The sequence below is a fragment of the Glossina fuscipes genome, unplaced genomic scaffold (genome assembly GCF_014805625.2).
Source record: "Glossina fuscipes isolate IAEA_lab_2018 unplaced genomic scaffold, Yale_Gfus_2 27, whole genome shotgun sequence".
In the NCBI taxonomy this organism is placed as follows: domain Eukaryota; kingdom Metazoa; phylum Arthropoda; class Insecta; order Diptera; family Glossinidae; genus Glossina; species Glossina fuscipes.
In genome coordinates this window covers 8,840,352-8,850,421 of record NW_023998422.1, presented here as the reverse complement: position 1 = coordinate 8,850,421, position 10,070 = coordinate 8,840,352, and the positions used below count along the sequence as shown (strand labels likewise).

The following is a 10,070-nucleotide window of genomic DNA, read 5'->3' as shown; positions in this document are numbered from 1 at the left end:
TTTTTTTTTGTATAAAATCTAATGAATGAAAGGACCGTATGTATTATACTCATATATAAACACACAAAGGCAAGCATATATAGATTTCAGTTTTGTTATGTTGAGAAAACAATGGTGCGAAAATATGTAAAGTCGTTCGCTGCAATAATATCACGTACTGCGCCTATGACGACTGATGACGTTTTCTTTATGACAACGTTGTCGTTTCCTGCTTAGTCTTGGGTCACACTCGCTCAGCGTGTCGCCATCTAAATTGGTGGTAATGTTTTCTTTACCGATTACATATATAAGCGATATTTAAGTGTATGAGAAAAGCACACAATTTGCGTGAACTGATTATGGAAAATCATTAAATAAACATCAGAGCAAGAGAAAGGAGTGATGGGAATGAATTCGGAAACCATTATTATGCGGTTTAATAACCAGTTATTAGAGATTATCAGTGAAAAACCGAAATTATTTAAATATGTACATACATATATATATATATATATATCCCTTACAAATGCATAAAATTTAATTGTAGTTAAAGTTTATGTAAATTTTTCAAATATTTATTCAACCTTTGCTGATAATGGAATTTCTCATAAAAAAAAAAGAAAAAAATTGCCTTGCCTTCGCTAACACATACGCACATACTATGGAAATGAATAAAATCGAAGAAGAGAGATCGTTTAAGACATAAAGGGGTGCGATACTTCAAGTAGTATTTCGCAGGATTTTACACAAGTTTTTTTTACTGATGCATTGACGGCCACCATTAAAACTAACCTTGTAGAGATTATGATGTGATAGCGTTTGATTTATCTAATTCGAATGTGTAGTTATGTAGTTGGACTTGGCTAGTTTAACCGGAAAGATTTTTTTTTTTTGAATTAAGGAAAAAGGGAGAGACTGGGCACGGTCGAATGGGTTTGTACCCAATTTTATGCCTTCACCTGCTGAGCACTCACCACAGCTACAAGCAAGTATGTTCCACTGCACTTAGTTACTTTGAACTCAGGGACGCGGATTGGTTAGTCTCGACTCTTCTCTATGCGTCCGCCCAACATCCACCAAAGAGTCTATTAAGTGTAAGAAGTTTCGTTAGTGCCATAACTCCTTATTTTCGCGGCTTTGTGACGTGAAAATAGTCTCCACATTTTACTCGAGGACTTTTACCATAAGCTGGGTTTGGATGAGCGCTAGCCCTGAGAAAAACATAGTTATGCTTAAGACGAAAAATGGACATCAATATTTTCTCGTACGCTCTCGTGTACGCTCTTCATGGCTTGCACGTCTGGCGTTCGCGTTCATGCCGTTTCGGGTGGAAAGTTTAATTGGTCATGTAACTTAAAAGGGTGTTGAAATGGCTCGTTTGGATATTTCAGGTGGGCTGCTATTAGGCCGAAATAGTTTCTTGGCAAACTGGTCAATAAAGTGTAAATATTTGAATTTTTACTTTACCATTGCTATCGCTAATGCTTTACGGATGTCTAGATAAAAGAAACAAATTTAATGCAATTAATAGACAGCAGCTAAAAGTGGTAAAGTTTAACGAATCGACTATGATTATTAGATGGAAACGTTACAGAGATCCTTAGTCAGCCGTTCATGGCTGGCATAAAAAGTAAGATCCTTCCTTTCAGAAAGTGACTTGCGTACTCCTTCCTTTAGGGGTGACTTGTAGACGGATTAAAAATCCGGAAACGTTTAAGTTTTATGGCAAAATCAATCCATACCCTGTGTATATGAAAGATTACAGTTCGGAGACGATTAATAAAAAAGTGTTTGCTTTAATCAATTAATCAATTCGATCGAAAGTGATTACTTTTTGAAAATGGTCCTAAATTCTGTAGAAATTCGCTCTATTTTATACATATTGGTGTTTCAATTATGGCGGTACAGCTCCTCCTCAGTTCCTCCATATGAAAATATTTTGCAACATAGTACCGGTGATCAAAACACAATTGTAAATTATTGGCATGAGGATGGATGGGAATAGAGAAATTTGATGTTTGGTAAAAAAGAACGAAATTAAAAAACCACCATCACGTACGGTCGCAACGCACTGCCAAGGTTGCCGTCTAAGATGCACAAAAGTACACAAGCGCTTCCAAATCTAAAATTGATGTTACATAGGGACATGGTTTATGTTTGGAAGAGGCGGTGGGGAACCATGCATCGTAAGCTGTTGCAAACTGGCCAGATGTACAAGTAAATAATGCCTTTGCGGTAGATCAAAATTAATTAATCAATGGGAAGAATGTCGTTACCCATTACAACGGAGCCAGACCGCACATGTCTTTAAAGAAACATAAAAAATGGCGGATCCTTATCTGGGAGGTGTCCAATCCAAGATACTTCTCCGGACCATGCTCCTTTCGATTACCGTTCGCTTTCTTGATGATGTTAAGTGTAGAGACACATGCGATAAAAATGAGCCTAATAATGGGTTAATAAACTTCCGCTAAAACATCGGCAACGTGTATTTGAATTTTTTATGAAGAAATGCTACGAACATTCTCCTGCAATCAATATATGAGAGAAAGCTAAGCTCGTATATGTTTTGGGTCCTGCTACAGCCGAAGAAAGCCTTGTTTCTCTGTTCGCAACATGCAAATATACTTAGGAGAGATTCCACCGCGGGAAAAATGCATGTACGTCTGTCCGTCGAAACAAGCGATCGCAAAATGAACAGAGGAAATTGAAACGTGGCGCAGGTGCTTTTAGTTGGTAGCTACGAAGATGACGCGAAAATATGGGCAATAATATCGAACTTACGGGTGCTAACAGGTGTTAGTCCATAATCGAGGACAGGTCTATGTGCAAAGCACTTTTAAAACAGTCCCAATCGGCTAACATACACCCCCATGCGGGGTTTCGCTTACCGCTCTAGGATGTATGCGGTGTGGCTCAAAGATTTGCAACAAAGTGAATATAATTTTCTTATTTTTTTATTGATTGGACTTTTACCCTCAATAGTTTTAATGTCCAACTACTGCTTGTAAATAAAACAAACAAAAACAAAAAAATTATCATAAAAATACCACAAAAAAAGAAAAAAGGAAAGAAAAAATAAAATAAAAAAAAAACTTTGACAATCATCATAAAATATATACCCAAGTATATATATATTTACTCTGGCTTTCTTGCTTTCAAGTTTGCCTAGAAAAAAACGTTATAAATATATATATATATATATATGTATATGTATGCATAATATGTTTGCATGTAACTATGTATATATGCTTTTCTGCGAGAATTCATATTTATTTTATAACCACTATACGTAAAACTCTTGATGGTAAACAATGGATAAAATGTCTAAAAAATGGTTAAACACACGACCATCTAAAGAAAAGAAAAACAAAAAGAAAAAAAAAAAAAGCAAAAAAGCAAAAAAAAAGAAAAGAAAGAAATAAAGAAAGAAATCCATCTTGTTAAGAAAAAGCAAAACGAGGCCATGTTGCAAAACTAACAAAACGAGAAAAAATCAAAAAAAAAAATAAATAAATAAATAAAAAAAAATAAGAAAAATAAAAAGAAAAATCTGAAAACGTAAAGTATGAATTTTAAATGAAATTCAATGGTTTTCAAATCTGCCATCAAGCGAAAATGTTAAAGGTAAACAATAACTTACCGGATCGCGTTATAAATATGCATTTTAAAGCTCTTTTTATTTTCGTTTCTTTTTTCCTTTTTTTTTTGTTTTTTTTTTTTTTGTTAAATATTTTTTATTTTCATTTTTGTGCCAACATACCATTCAATCTCAGTAAACGATAAGTGTGTACACGGCACGCATAACCTGAAGTGAAAAACTAAAAATAATCTAATTTCAATTTATTTGGCATTTATGTAAACGAGGCAAGAAGCAGAGTGGCAGAGGTAGAGGCAGTGGTAGAGGCACATTGCGGGACCATACTTTGTAAACCGTAACGATTATTATAATAAAACTTAAAATATGCTAATTGAAAATAATGCAATAAATCGCCTCGTTAACGATTAATATATAATTCGGATGAATATTACAAATCTTATGTTCATTATCTTGAATCAATCCAGTTGGTATTGTGAAAACTTTTTCAAAATCTGGGCATGTCCATAGGACAACAAAAACTTTGTACTTTATGCCGTGTCAGGGAAATATTTATACCAAGATTTAGATCGTGCAAGTAGAAGTTTTTTGTTTGGTTGAATGACAAGACGGGCACACCTTCTTATGCCTTACACCGCAAGGGGATGTATGCAAGACACGGTACACTTTGAAATAGGCCCACTTTCTCCTATGCCAATCAGAGTCAAAATCAATTTCTGAATCGATCTAAACTTTTCCTTCCTTCCTCCGTCCGTCTGTTTTGTTTTCTGGCGTTCAAGCTACGTATCGCAAACTTTCGAGATGTTTTGATGAACTTTGCTGCACTTTGTGCCGTGTTTTGGTCTAAAAAGGAGCGCTATTGATGGAACCATCTCTTCGATCTCTTCCCATATGATGCCTTATTTCTTCATATCAATAATTGTAGAGTGATGTAGGGTATTTAATAGTGTTTTTCCTTATTTTCGCTAACGTTTTATATGTTAAATATTTGCTTGATGTTTTAGCCCAATGTCTGCCGATAGGTTGCAAGTTGTCGTATCGTGCATCGCACACAAGTTTTAGGTTTTTATCTAAATTTTCGCATCAATAAGCTTTTCAGCGACAAATGATAGACGAAGGCATTGCCCGATGTCCGATGTACAACCGGACAGCGTGAAATCGGCCTAAAGTCTTATGCATCTTAAAGCCATACATACATCCAAAGGGAAATGTCTGGGTTTTATTAATGGAAACCAAGTTAGCGGTCGCAAAAATTCATATAGAGTGTGGCGTTAAGACTTCCTGGGGTGTAGACGTCTTTTTTGAAAGTAAATTTCATTACTAGTCAGACAACCGTTGCATGACGAGACGAAGTTTAAGTTTTTTCTAAAAATTTAATTTCTGCCATTGAATATTAGGCGAATCTAACCTCCATTTGATTGAACGAATCCTCAAGGACGGTGTAATTAAAACTCATTAATGATTCTTCATCGATTAGAGCGACATTCGATTTTTGGCATTTAGGGGTGAGTGTCTTCGATTCAACCACACGTGTACTCATTATTTATTCTTGTAAAATTTTTCCCCAACCTCCCAGACTTGAAGTCTCTACGCCTAAGGATTCCACAAATCATAAAACTTGGGAGGGAAATCTTACGAAGCGCTGCTGCGAATTCATTTCAGTTGAAATGAAGCAAAAAAAAAAACAAGATTTAGTTATATAAAATGAAATGAATAAAGTATAAGCATCACTCCACCCATGAGTTCAATTCTGCTATCTCTGAAAGAGCCCATGCCAAGCATTGTACAAAAAAGTAAAATGATTGCATAAAATCGCTGCACATGAGGCGTAAGTTTCTTAATCCTAATCCTGACACGTGTTTCTATAACGAATCATAGCACGATATGTTTCTCATTTACTTATGCGAATCATAATAATAATTAAAATATTTTAGTGTTTTTTGTGCTTTAAATTCTTTTAGTTAGTTAAACAAGTTGCATATACTATACATAGGCCTTATATTTTTATACCCTACACTACTTGTTGCACAAAGGTATAATAAGCTTGTGCGGATGTGTGCAATACACTGAAGCAATTGAGATAGATCCATCTTTTACTATACAAATCCAATCGGAATCACTTTTTGGTGATCTGACGTGTCCGTCTGTGCATCTTCTTTCCCGCTGTTTACATTACAGCTGACAATTTTTAAGATATTTTAATGAAATCTCGCAAACCGATTCGTTTTGGTTTAAGGACGAACTTTTTCTAAAACTGTTTTTATAGGACTACTTCTTCGAACATTTCCCCTTATAACAATTTGTTACTGTACATGATGAAGGGTATGGGAAAGATGAGATAAAAACAGGTAAGTAAGCGATATCCGACTGGGGCCGAACCTCGCGTATCCATTACTATGCTTTTCCATCTTTGCACGTAAAAGGTAAAAGGTAAAGATGTACGAAGTAAATGCGGAATAGTACAGGCTTCTAACGAGCAAAAACTCAAAAATTTTTGCTAAGAAAAACGTAATAACGTTCAGTTTATGCTCCACTGCGGGCTTACGCTCCAAACGATTTGGAACAATATTTCAATAGCTACCTGCGTGCAAAGACTTCCAATAATTCTCGCAAATTTGAAGTCGATGTCTTCGTTTTTGCGACCAGGAGAGAGCCAACGACAAACACCATTCAAACGCTCAGACGGACGGACATGACTAAATCAATTCAGAATTTCACGCTGATCAAGAATATACATAATTTATAAGCTCTCTGAGGCTTCCTTATGGAAAAAAACAACAAATTGAGTATACCCTCTTCTTATAGTGGTGGGTGTAAAAAAAATTTATTCGGTCAGGCAAGTTCTGCGTACATTTTCGTTCAGTTCGAAAGTCGTGAAGAAATTATTGAATATAATGTTGCGGTTACCGAAATAGCACGCAACAGTTCTTCAACGTATCTCGATTGGGTCCCTCCTCTCTAGCACAAGTGGTTTCATTGGCTTTGCACGCGGATAATTTTCTTATCCTTACTAGAAAATGAAGTTCCAAATTCAAAGGAGCCTTAAAGCCTCCACTTTACATTATCAGCCAAAAAAACCCATAAAACTTGAAATTAGTCGCTTAGTACTTTGAAGGCATTTACTAATTGGCGACGATTCGTTGCGAAGTGATTTGACGAAATCGGTGAAATCATTCGCAGTGTGAATGTATTACAATATTAGAAAGTGATCGCGACTCACTCGTGAAGGAACGCATACGTTTTTACATAAATATTTGTGAAGCGTCCCTATAGTCCCGTTGCCATAAGTAAGTTTATCCAAACGTCATATTTATGAAAAATCGACAGCTCTTTGTGAACAAAGGATACCGAAATTTAATTCCAAGTCCAACTATATTGCACTGAAAACACAAAAATCTGGAATGTAAAAAGACACCTTGCTCTCCATAAGTATCTTCTTACAGTAAATTAGTCAACGTAAATTAGTTACGCTGTATCCTCCAGCGGATCCATCAGTGAAAATCAGTGAAAAGATTAAATGAAATCTATATCATAGTCTAGTCAGAAAATTCTGAATTAATTGCTGTTGCATTGTGTTCAACGTGCAGGTTATATGACAAGATATTTGGTTTTTAAGCTCTACATCCTTATTTTTTCGAGATAGTCGTGTTTCAACTTTTTACATTTCTTCTTCTTCGTACATTTCTACACGTAAGTAGTACACGTATGGATAAATAAATTAATTTATAAATAATAGTTTTTACGTGAAAAATGGCGAAAGCGAAAAGCATCCACAACACATTTTTTTGTTGCCTTCTTTTTAATCTATCTTCGTTTAATGCACGCGGAGCTTGGCAATGTTTTCCTAAAATATTGGCAGAAAATTTCAACATTCAGTTCGCAGGTGTGATGCCGATTTATTTACGCATTTATGTAGGAAGAATATTTTCTTTAAGTCCGTTTTTCAATATTTCTAGATACTTTTCAAAGAGCTATAACATATTTTCGGACCAAGGGTGTCAAACATTGTAAGCAAAATTGAGACATGTGAAAAATGATCGCATCAGAACTTTCCGGCGACTTAATGGCACTTCATAAGCCCTTACGTTACGTTGAAGAGGACTGTGGTAATCTTCGAGCCGATTGTTACATAAAACAAGTGAAAACGTTATAGTCGAGGTAGATCGACATTTAAATATCTCACACTACATTGTCTAATACAATTCTTATTTCTGCGACAGAACATAAAAACTGCGCCCTGTAGCCATTCGCCATTATGGTGCTGTATATTAAAAAATAGACCTTTTTCCAAATAAAGACTTACTTTCCGTAAGAGTGGTTGTGGCAAAGGGGTTCTAAAATTGTGGGTCGTAGTTAAAACTCTCGCATAGGTAATTTTTCTATCAAACTACTGCTATGGGTCAACTCTTATAATCAAATCATAAAACTTTCACTTTTCTGCCCTAAAAAACAAAAATTTTCCTGCAGATCCTTATACATGATAGAACCTAAAAATAGGGGTATGTTGTCCAAGTTTTGTGAAAGTTAATTTTTAAATACAACTACTATTGTGGATCACATTTTATCACAAAATATTAAAACTTACAAGAGTGTTCTTCCCTAAAAAATCAAAATGTTCGTAAAAACATTTATATCCAAAAATAGGCGTAAGTGGTCCAAATATGGTACGGTGAATTTTTTATCTTACAGAACTATTATGGTTTAAGTTTCAACATGGTATATTAAAATTTCGGGTAGGGTCCAGAAAGTAAGTCCAGGTGGTCGAAATTTGATACAGTTACGTTTTTTATCTTAAATTACTATTATGATCTTATTTTCATTATGGTGCATTGAAAATTAAACCTTTTTGCCCCATAGTTTTCGTTAAATGAGAGCGGGTTCAAATATTGCCCCAGCGAGTCAAAAATTTTCATATCAATTTCAAATGCCGAAATACTATCACTTAGCTACTTTTGTCAAGACTTTTCAAAATAAGGCATTATATTGGAAGTCGTCGAAAAAGTGGAGCGATCCAAACCATTCATCGAAATATCTCAAAAATTGTACCACAAGTAGTGTAGGGTATAAAACGACTAATTTTGAAAATTCAATGTTTTTTTTCCTTAAGTGTATACCATATACTCGGACAGTTAGTATCAAGACGGCATAAAGTCGTCAATTCCGAACCATTCTGCGAGCATTCAATAATATTGGCGCGTACGCTTACAAAAAAAATGAACAGTTTCCAACTCAGTAAATGCGGTTCTTCGCATGAGTTCACTTTCAAGCTTCAATTTTTTAAAATTCAAATATGACATATCTGAACGGCAGCCACTTTCAAACTGAGTTTGCAAACGTTTCGAACAATGCAAGGCCTTGTCAATTTCAGCTCTCAATTTATTATGAAAGTGAAATATTTGATATAACCTCACTTTCACCTCTCGGGACTTTTTTTACTATGCCCTTCACCACTGAATATGCAAACAACAACCAGAAGGATTTTGGATAGATTCACCTTTTATTATATCTAACTATTCAGAATCACTTACTGAAGCTCGCTTTTTTACGGTTGTCTGCCCGTTTGTCTCCCTTCTTTTTTTTGTGTTCAACCTATAGGATCGGTTTACTTTTTCGACCACGCCCTGTATAATACCTCATTTTGAAAACGTGTCACACGAATTACTGCATTAAGCGAGGTAGTGTAGGGTATTTAAGGGCAAGCTGTGGTCCACTATGATGCTTGTGCACTTGTTTTAATGCGCAGCAAGGCAAAACTTCAAAAAGGTCTTTTAAGTGATCGGAAAAAAGGGTAAAATGAACTCTAATAACCGCTCCAAGGTAACAAATAAATAAGACAAGTAGTTAAAGTTTAATAAATATTAGTCTTTTTTTTTTTTTTTTGTTTTGACGAAATATTTCCTTTAATGGTTTAGTGTGTATTTGGGTATAAGGAATCCATAATTATGGTGGTGGGAGTAATATTTGATGTATGTGATTGGTTTTAATTTTTTATTTAAAATAAGATCTAATGCTATATGGATTTGCAAAACCAGAAGCTTTAGAAATTTAAAATTATGCTTGCGTGACTATACGAATTGAAACGTGACCAGTTTGTATCAATTTCTATCAGACGGCCAAAAAGGATAGAATAAAAATGAAACAACAACAAAAAAAAAATTATTCTTGATTTTGGGTAAAGTAAGCGAAACCGATACTTAGTTGTGATTCTAATATAATGCATTAAATAATAATTTTCTTAATACCGGAGACGAAAGAATCAAAAAAAAAAAGAGAAGAGAACTAGAATAAAAAGATTTCATTTACACACGAAAGGGCGTTTATTGGCGCACATATATGCATATACATATATATATAAGAGTGTGTGTGTGCGTGTGTGTATTTAAAAATAAGGAAAGGTAGTCAAACAGCTAGACGGACAGACAATTAGATAGACAGTAGGGTTTCGTGTACGATGATATCGTGGCAAAGCAATAAATTTGATCTTAATCAATAA

The 10,070-nt window shown here is 34.8% G+C and overlaps 1 protein-coding gene across 1 annotated transcript in view; it reads right to left on the bottom strand.

Annotated features, from left to right (window-relative positions):
* LOC119636094 overlaps positions 1–10,070 on the bottom strand; it is an 87,541-nt gene that overhangs the window by 30,276 nt on the left and 47,195 nt on the right. The gene's annotated exons all lie outside the window — the stretch shown is intronic.